Below are 17,594 nucleotides of genomic sequence, written 5' to 3' on the forward strand. Positions count from 1 at the left end.
CCTGGGTGCAGTCCTCAGCTCCTTGCCGCCTGACCTCCCTAACAGCAGACAGACAGGTGGCTCCAGGCCAGCAGACGGCATCACCTGCCACCCTCTTAACAGGGTTCACCCAGACATCCTCTTCAGGGTCCCCTTTGCTCTATGCTCGTGGCTCCTCTAAGGGTCAGTTGCTCTGTCCTCCAGGGCAAACACACTGCGTGTCTGCTTGCGTGGTTGTTGGGTGAGTGTGCTGCTGTGGGACCCCGCTTGGGACCTTTTCCAGGGTCACCTGACTGGGTGCCAGTCACAGAGGGGGACAGGGCTTTTATGCCCAGGGAAAAGAGCTGCTCAGAGGGGTGAATGCATCTTCTGTCCTGAAGTCCTTCTCCCCTAGAGACCGTGTGGCCAGTGAGGGGCCAGAGAAAGAGCACCTGAACCCAAAGACTTAGAGGAAGACGGAGAGGAGAGCAAGAAGAAAGCACAGGCACGCAGCTGGACAGAGCACTCTTTGTCACTCTTCTCCTGAGTAGCAAAGGACATGGGCTGGAACAAACTGTGGCCACACTTTTCCCCCCACGCTGGCCTGGCAGAGAGCATCGGGGCACCTGTGTCCTGGAATTCCCCTAGATTCTCCGGGGCATGGGCTGACGCTTTCCACACACACTGGTCCAGGGCTCTCGGGGGTGTGTACCGTGTCCTGAGTCCTAGAGGAGTCTATTCGGGTAGGCGAGGGACAGCCTGGCATTGCCTGGCTTCAAATACCAGGCGGAGGGCCCCCCGGGAGGAAGCGGCGGGAGGGGTGAAGGTGGAGGTGTGTCCCGGCGGGACGGCAGGCGGGGGCGCCGCAGCTGGCTCCCTGAGTGGTGCCTGCAGCGCGAGGGGCGGGGCCCTGCGTGACCACGCCCACCAGCCGTTACCTGATTGGACGCGGGGTTCTCCCTCGTCCAAGGCCAGCCCAGGACTCAGTCCCACCAAGGCCGCACACGTGATACAGCGTCCTCCTGGGGCGTCACAGCATGCCCGCTATCCCTTGTGCGCATGCGTTCAGCGGCCCACGGCCTCTGGGAGGACGCTGCCTCCCGCAGACAACCAGGGGCGCCGGAGCTCCACCTGCCCGACCCTTTGCGGGAGCCACGTGCTCTCACCTCCAGCTCCTCTCCGCTGCTGGCTCTGCTCGCTCACGACCAGGACCACATGGAGAGCGCGGCGGGCTCCGGGGAAGGCGGGGTGCCCCGCCGTCCTGCACCACCTTGGTCCTGGAGGGGGGCCGTGAGGCGTCGGGGCCCCGCGCCCAGGCAGGCGCCCGGGGGGACGCAGGGCCGCTGCAGGCCCTAGGTGCCGCCGGGATGGGCGCAGAGGCTGTGGTGGGTGCTGAGGCCCAGCAGGGCAGAGAGCAGGCCGGCCCCGGGGACGAGTTGGTGCTGGTGGTGGATGTCATGGTAGCGCTGGACCCTGGTGTAGAGGAGGTTGGAGGGGAGCACACTGTAGAGGAATCAGAGGAGGAGGAGGACAAGGAGGCTGAGCAGGAAGCCAAAGTTGCGGTGGAGTCTCAGGACACAGTCAAGTCTGAGGAAGAGGAGAAAGCTGAAGTGGTGGCACGGCCTGAAGAGGCTGAGGAAGGGGAGGCTGTTGAGGATGAGAAGGAGGACACTGAGGAGGGGGCTGTTGCGGAAGAGTCTGAGATATACCTCCAAGAGGTTACGGAGGTGGGGGAGGAAGCTGATGAGGGAAATGAGAAGTCCACGGAGAAAGAGCATGAGGAGGCGGAGAAGGCTGAGGAGGATTCTGTGGACGGAGCATCTGAGGCCAAGGAGGAGGAGGCTAAGAAGGAGGAGGACGCAGATGGTGAAGAGCAGGTGGCTGAGGAAGAGGAGGCCGAGGAGTGGGAGCAGCCTGAGGAAGGGGAGAAGGCTGAAGAGGCTGAGGAGGTGGCTGTGCAGGAGGAGGCCAGGGAGGAGGGCCAGAAGGAGGAAGAGGCGCAGGAGAAGCAGGAAGGGGAAGAACAGCCAGAGGCACGGCGGGGTCCATCCCTGTCCCCGCTCGAGGCTCTAGGGGCCCTGCAGTCCGAGCTGGAGCCCGGGAATAAGCAAGCCAGCAGGTCCTACTCTCTGCTCAAGCTCAAGTCATGTCAGAGGCGGCAGCGTCACCTGGAACACCGAAGCGCCATTATCCGGGGCATCCCTGGCTTCTGGGCCAAGGCTGTATCCTTCATGCTGTCACTGAGGGATTCCGATGTATCTGGGCCAGTGCGTGAGGAACGAGAGGGAGGGGGCTGTTGACTATCAACATGCATCATGGGGGGGAACCCCCCTCACGCCCCGCAGCATTGCAGAGGACACGCTCATGCCGTGGGGATCAAGACAGCCTGGAAATCCTGGTTCCGGTTGGGCGTGGGGGCCGCAGGGTGCTCTGGGTGTCGCACGAGGCACTGAAACTCCGCTGGGCATCTAGGAGCACTGGTTCGGGTCAGAGTCAGGAATAGCAGCAGGGTCTCTTCACCCAAAACACATTCACACCAAGCACGGGTTCCCCTGGGTAGAATGCTGCAGGCAAGGGGTGGTGAGAGCCCACCCGGTCAGCCTGAGGCAGGAATGTGTGCTGTCCGGAAACGCGCTAGTTCTGCCTAGCCATCAGCACACGAGGATGAGCTGTGGAGGGGGTGTGGGGCGGGAGGGGTGTCTCTCAGGATGCCAGCTGCCTGTGTCCCTGCTGAGATATGTAGCACCACGGGGCGCCGTGGTCCTTGAGGCAGCCGGGGTGGAGGCAGTGGGACCCCGCGGCGGAGAGGGGAGACAGTGCCCGGTTGCTGTCCAGACTCGCTCTGTTGCTGTAGCTCTTTCATCTCCAGCCCTCGGAGATCCTTGACCGAAAGCAGTTTGTGAACCACTCGCAGATGTCAGCCATGATCAGTGAGCAAGATGAAGGCATACTTGGCTACCTGACGGATTTGAAGGTCTGGCCCGGGAGACTGAGGCCGGGGTGGGGGACAGGAGAGGAGAGGGTGGCCAAAGTGAGTCCTCCCCAAAGTCAGGAGGGTCAAGGTCTGCTGGACAGAGCTTTCACGCCTCTGCCCCACTTTCCCGCCGGGCAGGTGGAGGATCTGCGGTTTCCCCGTGAGTGCCGCCACATCCTGCTCTTCTTTCGCAAGAACTCCTACTTCCGGAATGAAGTGGTTGTGAAGGAGTATGTCGTCAGCGCTGCTGGTAAGAGGCCGCTGTCTGGATGGGCGGTGGCAGGTGGAGGAGGGCGGGTTGCCTTCCCCGACTCATTACCCAGCACCCTCTCACACACTCGTCTTCCTGCAGGGTACGGGCCATCTCATTCCCCTCCCATCCAGTGGCACCAGGATTTCGAGCGAGAGGCCCACAGCCGCAGGCACCACAACAGCAGCCTTAACTTCTTCAACTGGTTCTCTGACCACAGCTTTGCCGGGGCTAGCAGGATAGCTGAGGTGGGGCCCTGTGACAAACAGCGTAAATGACCTTGCTGGCTTCTCCAGCTGCTTGGGATGGACACCTGAGCCCTGCCCCCGTTTCTCCTGCCAGATCCTCATGGACGACCTGTGGCCCAATCCCCTGCAGTATTATGTGAGCAAGAAGGCAGCAGGAGAGGGAACTGAGAGGACGACAGGTGAGGAGCCCAGGGCGTGGGCGCCGAGACGTGTGCTGTCGGGATCCCTGGGCCCTGGGCTACACAAAGGGAGACACTGAGGTTCACAGGAACACTCCGAGACAGCGACCCCGGGACAAAGCACGTCACCCTGACATGGAACGTGGGGAGGTGCAGTGCCAAACGGGTTGTGCCTGGGGAAGCTTGAGGCAGGCGAGGCCACGCAGCGTCATGGAGCAGAGCCGGAGAAGCAAAGCCGGCTCAGCGGCTGCACTTGCGGCAACTGTCATTCTGTGGCCCGTGAACCCCAGCCTCAGGTCTGCGAGCAGCGCATTACAAGGGTGACCAGAGGCACCCTTGGCCCAAATGTCTGGGTGTCCTGGTGCAAAGCCGCACCCCGCCTTCCCGTCCCTTCTCTGTGTTGATCACCACAGTTGTCCCCTTAAATTCCGGAGGCATCTCCTTTGCCAAGCCCACTGGCCCGCGGGCAGTCATGAAGGAGCAGGCTCGGTAACACGTGGCTGGAGGAAACATAAAGCGATCACAGTCGGGGGCAGGGGCTTGGCCAGGGGAGAATGAACGCCATTCCCGACGAGAACCTTGAAACCCTCAAGCAACCTTAAGTATGGCCCAGTGAAGATACCCACTGCTGTCCTCCTGTGTCCGTGTGCACGTGTGTCCCCGCGTGCGTGCTTGTGCATGTGCGTGTGCGTGTATGTGTGTGTGCCATCTCGTCTAGGGAGCTTCATGATGTTGAAGTGAGGATGAGGACCATCGCACTTGACGGAAAGCAGTCCGGAAACTTCAGAAGGAGCCGAAGGGTCAACCCGCTTCCTCTCTGCAGGAAATAACTGAAGACAGGTGCCGGGGTGAAACACGGCCTGTTGAGGCCCCGGGAGCCCTGGAGAAATATCGAAATGTAAATAAACAACGTCAAGTGTGTTTCCGTGTGTGTGTGTGTGTGTGTGTGTGTGTGTGTGCTCTGGCACACGCACTCTTCCTCCTGGAAGGGGCTCCAGGGGACTGACTGAACACAGCGGCTGCATGTCGGTGTTTTCCTTCTGCGCCTGGGCTTCCCCAGTCTGTGGATCGGCCTGTCCTGTAGGCTTGCCCACAGGGCTAGGACACGCATGGTCTGGGACTGCATCCCAGGGGGCAGAGGTACCGTTCCCCCAGGCCCAGTGGGGCTGGGCAGGGAGAAGACCTGATCGAAAGGCCAGCCAACCGGGGCTCATCTCTTCCCTGGGGAAATGAGGGAGTTCAAGGAAAGGGAATAACGAGCCAGGGACAAACACGTCCAGTAGCCAGGTTAGGTGGACGCCGATGGTGGCCTCCAGGGATGCTCCCTGGTGGATGGCCTCAGACACACCCACCGCACATTCCATGGGGGGAGGACTCAAGGTCCATGACTCTGTCGAACCCAGTGCCACTGCTCTCCCCAGGTCTAGGAACGCACACAGCCTCCTGCTGACACAGTCAGGCTCTGAGGACCAGCAACCACGTTAAGGAGTGAGGGCCAGGCTGTATGGAGGGACTGTGGGAGAGGGGACAGAGGGAGCTGGGAGGGTAGGAAACATGACCCTCTCGTTCCGGCACAAGGGCCCAGGAGAAAGGAGAAATTGCACGGGGACACACACACACGCACGCTCACACACAGTGGTGCACAGACACTGCGTCCTCACACACACACTCAAACAGCCGCACCCACAAGCTGACACACACACTCACTCAGGTGCACCCTCAGTCACCCACCCCCCCACACACTCCACTCCCTCACTTGTCCTGGCACACACAAGCTCACACAGCCACGCTCTGCCGGCATCTCTAGTGCCCTGACTCCCTAGGGCCCTCGTTTGGGCTCCCCCAGACGACAAAGAGGCGGAGGCGTGCGGGAGGGGTGGTATGGTTCCTCAGGACTGGCAAGGCCCAGTCCCCGCAGCGGTGTGCTGTCTGTCCCATGACCACTGTGGTGCTGAGATTCCTGTTTCCACATGGGCTTAAGGCGTTTGCCCAAGGCCCTCTCTCCGCTGAAGACCCCACAAGGTAAGCACCACCAAGAGGCACGAATCACTGGTCCCTGTCACAAGCTGAGGCAGTTAGTCTCCAGGTGTCAGCCCACAAGACCCTTCCACACGTGAACAATAACCCCATAGGTAGGGGCAGGATCAAAGCCGTGATTGCAACACCTTATCAGGGATTGCACAGGGCCCCACACTCCAGGTTGGAAAGAGCTTATCCAACTCCCTAAACTTTTGTTTTGTACATTACCATGGCTTCCAAGATCCTGAAACTTATTTTATTTAAACTTATTTATTTATTTATTTATTTATTTATTTATTTATTTATCAGAGAGAGAGAGAGAGAGCACAAGCAGGGAAACAGCCCAGGGAGAGGGAGAGGCAGGCTTCCCGTCGAGCAGGGAGCCCGAAGCGGGGCTCGATCCCAGGAGCCTGGCTGCAGGACCTGAGCCGAAGGCAGACGCTTAAGCGTCTAGCCACCCAGGCGCCCCAAACCCCCTAAACTTGAACAGGAACGCAGCAACCCTTTGGGGAGCTCTGTACACTTGCTGAATAAACTTTGCCCTGCTGCCCACCACTCCTCTTCTGGACTACATCTCCTTTCCACGACACGGCATGACCGAGAACCCGGGCACTGAGGGACCCACAGTCCTGGATCTCAGACTGCTGTCTCATCGGAGAGGACCACATCAGGAGTTCACTGGCGTTCTGGCTCCATGACTCTGAACCACGTGTGTGTCCCTGGCCCTTCTGGATCTTCGTGTTCTTGTCTGTGTAAAGCGTCCCTCTTGCCCGTGTTAGTCTGTCTTCCCGAACATGCCTTGGCGTGTCTTGGCCCGGCTGTGCCTGTGCCGTCAGGTCTCCCATCTCGCATCCGTGCTGAGCCCAGATAGGCACAGCTGTGCCTCTAGGAGTGCTTTGGGCTTTGCGAGTCTCTGCTTGGCTACAGCTGCCGGGCCGTTGGCCTGCCAATGTGTTGGCGTAAGGGTTCCTGTCTCTGAGTCTGTCCACCTGTGAATTGGACCCCGTTTCATCCATTTTGGGGTCAGAATCCTCTCCTCCTCCGACGGGGGCGCGTTAGGAATCTTTGGTGAGTCTTGAGAAGTCCTTCACTTCCTGGACCGTAGGGTGGCGCAGTGACGCCTCCTTGGAAACAGAGGAAGGGCCAAGCTCCTCCTGCCGGGCAGCGAGGGGCTCACCAAAGGGTCCTCAGCCGCCCCGCTTAGGGCCGAAGGTCACTCATCGTTCTCCCTTTTCCCGCTTTCAACTACTTTGGGGCCTCAGTCTCTTGCACAGTGCGTTGATGTGGGCAGGTTTTCAAAGGCAGAACGTCCTGCTGCCCTCCCCATCTTGCTGTGTTGCCCCGTAGCCTGCTCCTGAGCAGGACCGACTGACGTCCGCCACTGTGGTACTTGGTTTCTGTGTAACCCATGCCCCTTTCCATCCTCAATTCCTGCGTTACGTCCTCCTTTGCTGTCCGCTTCGTGTGTCTGGGAGACAGGCGGACATCTCTGGCACCACTGGATCGAACTCCACTAGGCCTCCGAGACCTTGTGCGTGAGCGAGGTACCCAAGGCACCGTCAGGGACATGCGGGGACCTCCAAGAGGTCCTTCCTGCCCCTTCGTTCTGAAATTCCTCTGCAAACGCTTGGCTGATCCCAACGCTAGGGACGCAGCCAATATTGCCACCTGCCGGCCCGGGGCACCTTGGGTCGGTAGAACTCCTGCGCCTGGCGGAACTCAGTGTTGACACCCTTGAGCCTCCCCGACCCCGTTCACCCCGTCACCACTGCTCTACCCTGGGGTTGCTTGCCCGCCTCTGGCTCTGTTAGCTTCCTACACATGGGTGCTCCCACCCATAGGCTTCCTCCTGGGAAGGGGCTGGCTTCCTCCACGGTAGACTGTGCTTTACCGATTCTACGCTGAACGCCCCTTCTTGGGGGCCCTCCCCACTCACAGTTGCAGGGAACACCCCAGCCTGGGGGAACCCAGGTTTGCCCATACGTGGACTTGGTTGACGTAGTGGGCGAGGGGCCTGCTCCCGGCTGGGTGTCGTGACTCCACTTCACGTTCCCACAGCTTACAAGACCCAGCTCTGTGCATGCTGAGCCGACGATCCTACACGTGCCCCTGCTTGGATGCACTTGTCCTTCAGGCCACACAGGCAACGCAGCGTGGTTCCATAGGCAAATCCTGCTCTCCTGTTTCCTCTGCGAGTACTTTACGGGGATGCCTTGTATCTCAGGCTAGCCCTTTGACTTAAGGGTCTAGTGACCAGCTTCCTTTCAGCGGGTAGGACTCTGCTTATCTTAGAGCCACACACCCCCACCGCCACCCCACGGCCCTCTCCCTACCACCCTAGGCTCATCCTCTCACTCCTTCTCCTGATGCCTGGTGCATATTTTCTCGGGCGTCCTTGGCGACCATAACCTTTACGTTACACTCTTTTTCCCTGAACGTGTTGAAGGTTATCACCCACTGCCTTCTGGCCACCGTCCATCCTAAGGGGAAGCTGGCTCTTCCTCCCACTGAGGAACCCCGGGGTGTGATGGGTCAGTCCCGCCTCTGTGGGCTGCCGAGAGGCCTGTCCTTGCCTTTGCACCAAACACAAGAGCCCATTGGCCTGGGCATCCCTTTGGATCCTTCCTTCCCCTAGGACTGCATTGGGCTCCTTGGATGTGCAGAGTCAGCATTGTCCGCAAAGTGGCAAAGCTTTATCACCTTAGGTCCTCATGCACTGGCTGCCTCTTCCTCTCTCCCACCTCTTCCTGGCATTCCCAATTTGTGCCTGCTGGTGGTCAGCATGAGCTGACCCCTCTCCCTCCCTCTCCCTCTCTCCCTTCCTCTCTCCCTGCAGAGTCTCTCCCTCCTCTCTCCCTCTCCCTTTCCCTCGCTTCTCCTCTCCATCCCTCCTCTCCCTCTCCCTCCTCTCTCCCTCACCCTTCTGTGTCCCTCTCCCTCCTCTCTCCCTCCTCTCTCTTCTTCCCCCTCCCTCCTCCTCTACTTCTCCCCTCCTTTCCCTCTCTTCACCCTCTCCCTCTCCTCCCCCTCTCCCTTCTGTGTCCCTCTCCCCCCTCTCTCCCTCCTCTCTCTTCCTTCCCCTCCCTCCCTTTTCCTCCCTCCTCAGTCCTACTCTCCCTCTCTTCCCCCTCTTGCTCTCTTCCCCGTCTCCCATCACCTGGAGCCCCCAGCCTTCTCCATTTCCATGGCTGTGCTGCTTCTGGTGCAGTGTTGCCTCAGGAGCTTCCTTCAGGGGCTCGAGCAACATGACAAGAGCTAGTGTACTTAGGACTGTAGTGGTAACTCCAACGTCTGGGCTGTCTCAGGGACGGTGTTAGAAAATTTTGCTTCTCCCGCCATATGGCCTTTGGTTTTGCTCCCTTCCTCGTTTGCGTCAACAAGCAGATTTTGAAACACTGAAACGTGCTACCGCCAAAAGCCCTGCACTTTACCCCAAGGGGGACCCTCCTGCCCCTTTCCGGTTGAAATCCTCCAGGCGCCCAGACCCATTCCTTTTAAATGAGGCCCTCCCACAATGCAACACTAACCCTCGCGGCCTTGGCATCACCCACGCGGCCTTCCTGGCACTCAAGGCGGTATCCCTCGGGCACCTCAATGTTCACCCAAGGTGGGGACCGCCATGAGGCGTGGGACTGTCCCGAAGGACCTGGTGAGTACCGGAGAAAGGGCACGTGTGCTGCCAATGCTCGCTGCCATATCCCCTCGCAGGCAGGTGGTCCACTCGGTGACAGACACAGCAGGAACATGCAGCCAGTGGGGGGACCAAAGGCAGTGGAGCTGCCCAGCAGCCTCAGCTCCTCAGGAAGGTGGATAAAAGCAGGCTCCGTGGACCATTCTGCTGGAGCTCTGACATCCTTGGCAGTTAGAGCAGGAGGGAAGGAGGACACGAGAGTCCCCCAAGGAAGGAGAAAGCAAAGATGGGAAGAGAGCCAGACAGAGAAGGGTGTGGCAGAGGAAAGTACAGCGGGAGCAAGTCCTGCCAGCGGCTTTGACGAAAGACTACCCCGAGTCACTGTGTAGGCTACATGGCCTGCCCATTGGCATGCCACCGAGTCCGAATCCCGGACCTCCCTGGGGCTGTGTTAGTAGCTCTGTAGGCACCGTGGGGTGGCCAGGGACCTTGGCTCTTTGCTAATTTGAGGCCAGTTATGTGTGTGTGTTTCCTCTCTTTTGAGGAGAGTCCGGGCGCGGAGGGGGTGAGGGAGGCAGCCCCTGCATCCTGGATCCTGGTGGGCGGCCCCCTGACACCCTTCGCCACCGTTCGGGTAAATGCGGGAAGGCCATGGGCACAGCGATCTGGCGGTGGTTGGAGCACCAGGTAATGGCTCCAGGGCTTTCCTTCAGGGTCACTAAGAAAGGGCCGGGTGAGGCTTCCGGGGGTCAGGGGGTCACCCTCTTGAGCCGTTGCATTGGAATTCCCCAGTGCCAGCAGCCTGGTCCCCCTGGACGGCCGGGAAAGGCAACACGGGCTGTGTGATAGGAGGGACCTCCGGCTCATGGCCTGGCAGGTGATAGCCGGGAATAGACCAGGTTCCAGATGCGGAGGCCACCCCGGAGGAGGAGGCACACAGGCCGGCTCCCTGGCTGGTGCCTTCGGGGGCCGAGGGGCGGGGGTCTGGGCGGGCACACGCTCCGCCCTGTCATCCTCAGTACGCTCCGTGCCCAGCGGCCTGGGCGTGACTCAGGGCTCCGTGTCACAAAGGCCGCATGCGTGGCGTCGCGTCACCGTCGCCCCGTGGCCATCTGGTCCCTAGCTCTTCTGCGCATGCCTTCACCAGCCTCCGGCCTCTTGGAGGCCTCTGCTTCCCGCCTCCAGTTGGGGGCGCCAGAGCTCCACCTGCCGGCCGCGTGCGGGAGCCAGGTGCTGGCTCCTCCAGCTCCTTCGCTCCGCTGCGGGCTCTGCTCCCTCAGCACCAGCACCACATGGAGAGCGCGGCGGGCTCCGGGCAAGGCGGGGCTGCCCTGCCATCCTGGAGCACCTTGTTCCTGGAGGGGGGCCGTGAGGCGCCGGAGCCCTGCGCCCAGGCAGGCGCCTGGGGTGAGGCGGGGCCGCTGCAGGCCCTAGGTGCCGGGGGGATGGGCGCAGAGGCTGTGCTGGGTGCGGAGGCCCAGCAGGGCAGAGAGCAGGCCGGCCCCGGGGACGAGTTGGTGCTGGTGGTGGAGGATATCATGGCGGTGGTGGAGCTCCTGGCCGAGGAAGACCAGGAGGCGGTGCAAGCACAGCAGGACGAGCAGCTGCAGCAGCTGCAGCAGGGGGAGTCAGGGCCGGGTCCCGAGACAGCCGGCGCCCCACTTGCCGCGCTGGAGATGGTTCAGTTCGCGCTCAGCTCTGTGGATGCCCAAGCTACCAGGGCCTACTTGCGGCTCAAGCGCAGGATGAATCAGAAGCGGAGTTCTCACCTGGCTCGAAGAAGGGCCATCATCCAGCGCATCCCCGGCTTCTGGGCCCAGGCGGTATCCTTTCTCCTGCTGGGCTTGGGTTTGTCTGCGGTGGAGGTCCACTGGGAGGAAGGGACCAGCAGAGGCTCTGCCAGGGGCAGGAGCGCTGGGGGAAAGGGTCCCCGGCCCCTCTCCACCCCCAGTGGGAGTGGGTCCCCCGTCCCTATAAGGCGCAGCACAGGGGCGTGGGCCTGGAAGGTGGGGGGAAGGCAAGGGCTGAGGCTTGTGGAGACCACGTCTGAGCAGAAGCTGCGGGCAAATGCTCTGGGACTGCAGGGAGCACTCCCAACACTCTCCCAGGGGTCATGGAGCACATGTCCACACCCTGCATGTCTAGTGTAGTTCCACCCTTGGCTCGGAGCAGGTCCTGGAAGGAAACGTCCTGCCGGCTGCGTGGGGTATGCCCATTGAGAGGCAGGCCACCCCCTTCCCTGTCCTTCAGAGCCTGTGTTCTTTTCCAAAGAGTACAGTGCCCACCCACTGCTGCGTCCTCATGCGGCTTCCAGAGTCATTCAGCAGGCCGCCAGGCTTCCCCGTACATCAGAAACCCAGACACGCTGTACGCGGTGCTGCAAACTGTCTCCTCAGGCCCTACACAGCCAGGCTGCGGCCCCATGCCCAGGCGCCCCCCCACCCCCCATTTGCTCCCTCCGTGTCTCTCCCCTCTATGTGCGTCCCACCCTCTCCCTCGCTCCCCTCTGCCCTCCCTCTGTGTCCCTTCCTCCTGTGTGGGTATCTCTGTCTCTGTCTCTCCTTTGCTTCCCCCCCCCCGTTGCCACCCAACCCCCTTCCCTCCCTCTCTCGCTGAACCTAACGGGCCCTCCCTTTGCCCTGTGGGTGTGCAGCCAGGCTAAGGGAGATGAGTGGCCCCTTTGTGGGCGCAGAAGGCCCCTCCAGGACACAGGCCTGCAGGCCAACACATATGCAAACACGGCCCTGAGAGCGCGACCGACCACATCTGGACACCCAAAGCAGTCACTGCCTGCCTGCCAAACACACAGGCCAGGGTGACGGTGGAAGGGAGAACAGGCAGGCCCTTGACCTTGTCCTGCCGGGCGCAGACCCTCTCGGAGGCACTGGAAGCCAAGGCACCTGCTGGTATTGAGCAGCTGTGATGAAAGAGCAGGAGCTGAGTGGCTTGGGAGGGCAGCAGGGCCTGGTGGTTCTACCCGTGCCCTGTTTGGGGCCCTTCCTCTCCCCGGGAAGGGCTGGGTTGGTCCTGGCTCTCCTTCCATAGCGCTGAAGGCGAGGCTCCTTGACCCAAGGCAGATCCTGAATCACCCCCAGATATCAGCCGTGACGGGTGACCAGGACAAAGATGTGCTCAGCTACATGACCGATTTGGAGGTCAGCACTGGGAGTGGGTGGCGGGGGTAGGACCACTGGGAGTGGAATTTGGGCAAGGGAGGGCCCGGTAGTATTGTTCAGCGGAGGATGCAGGGAGCATCTCGGGACCCGTGGAGGACAAGTCCCCTTCCCCTCGTCTTTCTTTTATGTTGCAGGTGGAGGAACTGGGCCGTCCCAAGGACCACAGCAGGTTGATGTTCTTCTTTGGGAACAACCCCTACTTCCAGAACAAAGTGATCCTTAAGGAGTATCACCTTAGCATTGCCGGTAGGAGTGGGCTAGAGCTTCGAGGGTGCCGGGGGCGGGCCGGCGGGGGCAGGTGGGCACTCGGGAGGAGCAGGGAGTGTGCAGGGACACAAGTGGAAGCCAGAGCCGGCACAGGAGGGAGAGAGGCTGAGAGGAGAGCGGGAGAGAGGGCGACAGGGTGTGGGTCCTAGGCAGTGCAGAGCCTCCCCTGAATTTTCCCTTCCTGCAGGATACAGGGCGACTCGGTCCACTCCAGTGCAGTGGTTCTGGGATGAAGAACGTGGAGCTCCCAGCCGAAGACTCGACTCCACCAGCCTTACCTTCTTCAAGTGGTTGTGCGACCCCAGCTGCCCAGGGTCTAACAAGATTGCCGAGGTGGGGCCGCTTGAGGCCTTCATTAGCATTGGTGATGGCAATGGGGGCAGCCTGGGAAGGGGTCCCGGGCCCCGTGCTCACCTGGGCGGTTTCCCCTACCAGATCATCATCGAGGACCTGTGGCGCAATCCCTTGCGGTACTACCTGAGGCAGGGAGGCAGCCGACGACACTGAGCAGACAGGAGGACCTGTCGGTGAGCAGCCGGGCCACTGCGTCCTGAAATATGTGTGGGAGGTGCCAGGGCACAGTCGGGTTTGGGACTCAGTTTGGAAACTGAGGCTCAGAGGACCCTGGGCCCCGGATCACCCAGGGAGCGGCTGGAGGGAGAGTAGGGACCCTGGCGAGGGAACTCAGGGCACACACCCAGGGCAGGGTGTCCACTGGGGCAAGTTCATCCGGTGAGCCAGGTGGGAGCCAGAAAGTCTCAGGTCGTTCGGGGGAAGCAAGGCTCCTCCACCCCATTTCTCTGAACACTCACCCATGGCCGTCCGCCGGGTCCTCAGTTCTCCTGCTGGCTTTTCAGGTGGGGACAGTCTGCCAAAGTTTTCGAGTGGGGCTCCCTTGTCCCGAGACGCTCCGACGTCCCTCCGTGTTACGGACCACCCCGTGGCCTCCCAGAGCCACACGGCCATTCTTGGCAATGGTACTAGGCCATCTGGAGGAGGGTGGTGAAGCCCTAGAGGAGGAGGAAGCGGGATCGCACAAGGACAGGGCCCTCGGTCACCGCCGCCTTAGCGATCCTCGGCATGAGGCAGTGTCACGAACACCTCCCTTGTGCGTCCGTGTGTCGTGTGTTTGTGTGTGTGTGTCGCGGGCACGGCAGCTGTGCGGACGTGGACACCGCAGAGCATCAGAGTTGGACCAACGAGAAGCAGTGGAGGAGGCGTCCAGCGTTGTGAGAGACGGGTGGACGAGTCTACGTGGTGCTCTGCCCGCACAGGACAGACGTGGGGGAACAGATCTTCAGGGCCAGCTCTAGAGAGTGTCCAGCACCCAGATCGCCAGGGATGGCGGGCGAGTCATAAACAAGTTCAGAAGCCCTATGTGTCTGTGTGTGGATGTGTATGGGGGACCCAGCACACGGCCAGTAGGAGATCAGCCCTGGCCTGTGGGATTCCGTGTGTGCGGGGGCTGTAAGGCACGGGGGCAGGGCAGGGCAGGGCTTGGTTGTGGAGAGACCACCGCTCTTGCTCGGCAGGTCAGGGAGGAGGACGGGAAAGGGCACACCTCTCTACATGGGAGCCGTGTTCTTCAGGGCAGGGGAAGGGGCGTGCCGAGCGGGGCACTCGTGGCCCGGTGGCTCTGCTACCGCCCCGTTCACCCCGCTTGGAGAGCTTCTCCCTGTACCCTTTCTCCTGGAAGCGTGCCCTGCATTGCTGTGATGCCGTCCCGTGCATGCTTCCTCTAGTCAGGATCACCGCAAAACCACGTGTCCCTGGAGGACTAAGGAGGCGGTTCCTCAGGGTCCCTCACGGTCCCTCCAAACCCACGTCCTGTCCCTCTGCACCACCCTCCCACAGGCGTGCATGTGTGTGTGTGTGTGTGTGTGTGTGTGTGTGTGTGTTGCGTGTTCAAGTGTCTGCATGAGCACACACCTGTCCCAGTGTGGTTGTAGGCCCTGTTCGATGATGGAGAGGGACTGCGGGGTTTCTAGCTCTGCTGACTGAGGAGAAAGGGGCCAGTGGCTGACTGCAGCCACATCCCTCCTGACACACAGACGTCGTGGGCATTCCTTGGGTATTCAGGGGTGTGTCTGCCCCCGGATGCCACACGCAGAGGGGCCAAGGGGAGCAGGGAGGGGTGGGAGCTGGCAGGCGTATGTCAAGCGACCTCCCATCTGTGCTGCTGGCACGGCTGGTCCCAGCTGTGGGAAACACCGTGAGGTTTCAGCATGTGCTACAGAGGGGCTAAGAACTTGTGCCCCGATTTGCGCTGTCGGCCAAGGGTCCCAAAGAGTAAGTAAGTCCCCACTGGCAGTACGTTTCTGCAGAGGAAAGAGTCCTGAGGGGAGCGCTCCTCCTGGCCGAAGGGCCGTCCTGGTGTCCGATGAGCTCCCGGTTGGGGCGGTCATCTCTGCCTCCTGTGGACCAGGTGGAGCAGAGGGAAAGGAGAGGAGGTGGACCCTCAGGGCCCGTGTTCTCTGCCTCACCGAGGGGCACCTAGCTTGCTGCTCCTGAGTCGACAGGCGCTTCCCAAATCAACACCTCTCACTACCCCTGAGCTGGCTCCCACCACCAGCACGCCCCCGAGGACGCACTTCCCCAGGTGACGTTCCCCACTAGCTCTGCCACAACTGGACCTCGCAACGTGGGCCCCAGCTCTGTCTTCCTGTTGCCCATCAATGGTCTCTGTGTGAGCGACCCAGTGGCCCCTGGGCTGCTATGCTGACAGCTCAGCCTGTTTGGACTCTTGGCCTCTCGTCTTTGGGGAACTCTGTTCCTTCCTGCCTGTCGGAGCAGCTAGCTGTAGGTAGAGGAGGGTTCTGGCCTTCGGGCTCTGGAAGCCCTGCTGGGCCCATGGCCCCATGTCCGGAACAGCACTAGGTGGCACCACTGTGCGGCAGTGGTGGGGATCTGAAGCCCGATACACTCCTCAGGAACAGAGTAGTGCGCTGGAGAGCCGCAGTGCCGTGGGCACAGGGAGCTTCCCTTGAGCCACTGGAAAGGCTGTTCCCTCATACACGTCTTCCCGGCTCCTTGACTCCTAAGCTGCAGGGCAACCTGGCAGCTCCCATGGTCTGGTCCCTAGGATTCTTCATGTCCGCAAGGTGGAGCTGAAGACCCATGGACCCCACTGGTCCCACGGGACCGGCCAGCATGCCTTAGGCCCTAGAAGTCCCCAGAAAGGGCCAGCCCACCATGCCTGTTTTCCCTGGAACCTTCTGGGCTTCCTCTGGCCTTTCGGGAAGGACCTCCCAGCTATAAAAGGGAGAGGAAAGGCTGGACGGTAGCCACATGCCCTGTGCCCCCAGAGCAAGGCGCCGTGCTGCCTCGGCCACGTGGAAGACCTGTCTGCCGTGGAATGAGGTGGGGTTGATTGGATGCAGGCATCAGCTGCCAGGGAGTAAGTCTTACGTTGCCACGCCGTCTCCGGGGCATGGCTCGTGAGGCACTTTGCCGGCACCGAGGACAAAGTGGGTGTGGAAGAAGGCCCTACTTTTCAGTCATGCCTGGAGAGACTGGCTTGCATTGGCACCAAAGCAACTGCCCAAAGCTTACTGTGCCGGCTTACAAGCACACTCTGGGTGTCCTCTCACCACGACTGCGAGCCCGCCGCGGGGCCGTGGTGGCCCGGCCTGATATTCCGCTCACGGTCTGACCCGGGTGGCCTGGACGGGCCAAGGCTAGGAAGGGTACGTTCTCTTCTGCAGGCCAGGCGAGCCGGGAACCCCTTCCCATGGCATTCGCAGTGTTGGCACAATGCAGCACAACACATTCTGTGTCTAGTGGGAAAGGCGTGTGCATTCCTGCTACGTGTGTCCTGGGTGCCGTCCTCAGCTCCTTGCCGCCTGACCTCCCTAACAGCAGACAGACAGGTGGCTCCAGGCCAGCAGACGGCATCACCTGCCACCCTCTTAACAGGGTTCACCCAGACATCCTCTTCAGGGTCTCCTTTGCTCTATGCTCGTGGCTCCTCTAAGGGTCAGTTGCTCTGTCCTCCAGGGCAAACACACTGCGTGTCTGCTTGCGTGGTTGTTGGGTGAGTGTGCTGCTGTGCGACCCCGCTTGGGACCTTTTCCAGGGTCACCTGACTGGGTGCCAGTCACAGAGGGGGACAGGGCTTTTATGCCCAGGGAAAAGAGCTGCTCAGAGGGGTGAATGCATCTTCTGTCCTGAAGTCCTTCTCCCCTAGAGACCGTGTGGCCAGTGAGGGGCCAGAGAAAGAGCACCTGAACCCAAAGACTTAGAGGAAGACGGAGAGGAGAGCAAGAAGAAAGCACAGGCACGCAGATGGACAGAGCACTCTTTGTCACTCTTCTCCTGAGTAGCAAAGGACATGGGCTGGAACAAACTGTGGCCACACTTTTCCCCCCACGCTGGCCTGGCAGAGAGCATCGGGGCACCTGTGTCCTGGAATTGCCCTAGATTCTCCGGGGCATGGGCTGACGCTTTCCACACACACTGGTCCAGGGCTCTCGGGGGTGTGTACCGTGTCCTGAGTCCTAGAGGAGTCTATTCGGGTAGGCGAGGGACAGCCTGGCATTGCCTGGCTTCAAATACCAGGCGGAGGGCCCCCCGGGAGGAAGCGGCGGGAGGGGTGAAGGTGGAGGTGTGTCCCGGCGGGACGGCAGGCGGGGGCGCCGCAGCTGGCTCCCTGAGTGGTGCCTGCAGCGCGAGGGGCGGGGCCCTGCGTGACCACGCCCACCAGCCGTTACCTGATTGGACGCGGGGTTCTCCCTCGTCCAAGGCCAGCCCAGGACTCAGTCCCACCAAGGCCGCACACGTGATACAGCGTCCTCCTGGGGCGTCACAGCATGCCCGCTATCCCTTGTGCGCATGCGTTCAGCGGCCCACGGCCTCTGGGAGGACGCTGCCTCCCGCAGACAACCAGGGGCGCC

Source organism: Ursus arctos, chromosome Y (genome assembly GCF_023065955.2).
Source record: "Ursus arctos isolate Adak ecotype North America chromosome Y, UrsArc2.0, whole genome shotgun sequence".
NCBI classification, from domain to species: Eukaryota; Metazoa; Chordata; class Mammalia; order Carnivora; family Ursidae; genus Ursus; species Ursus arctos.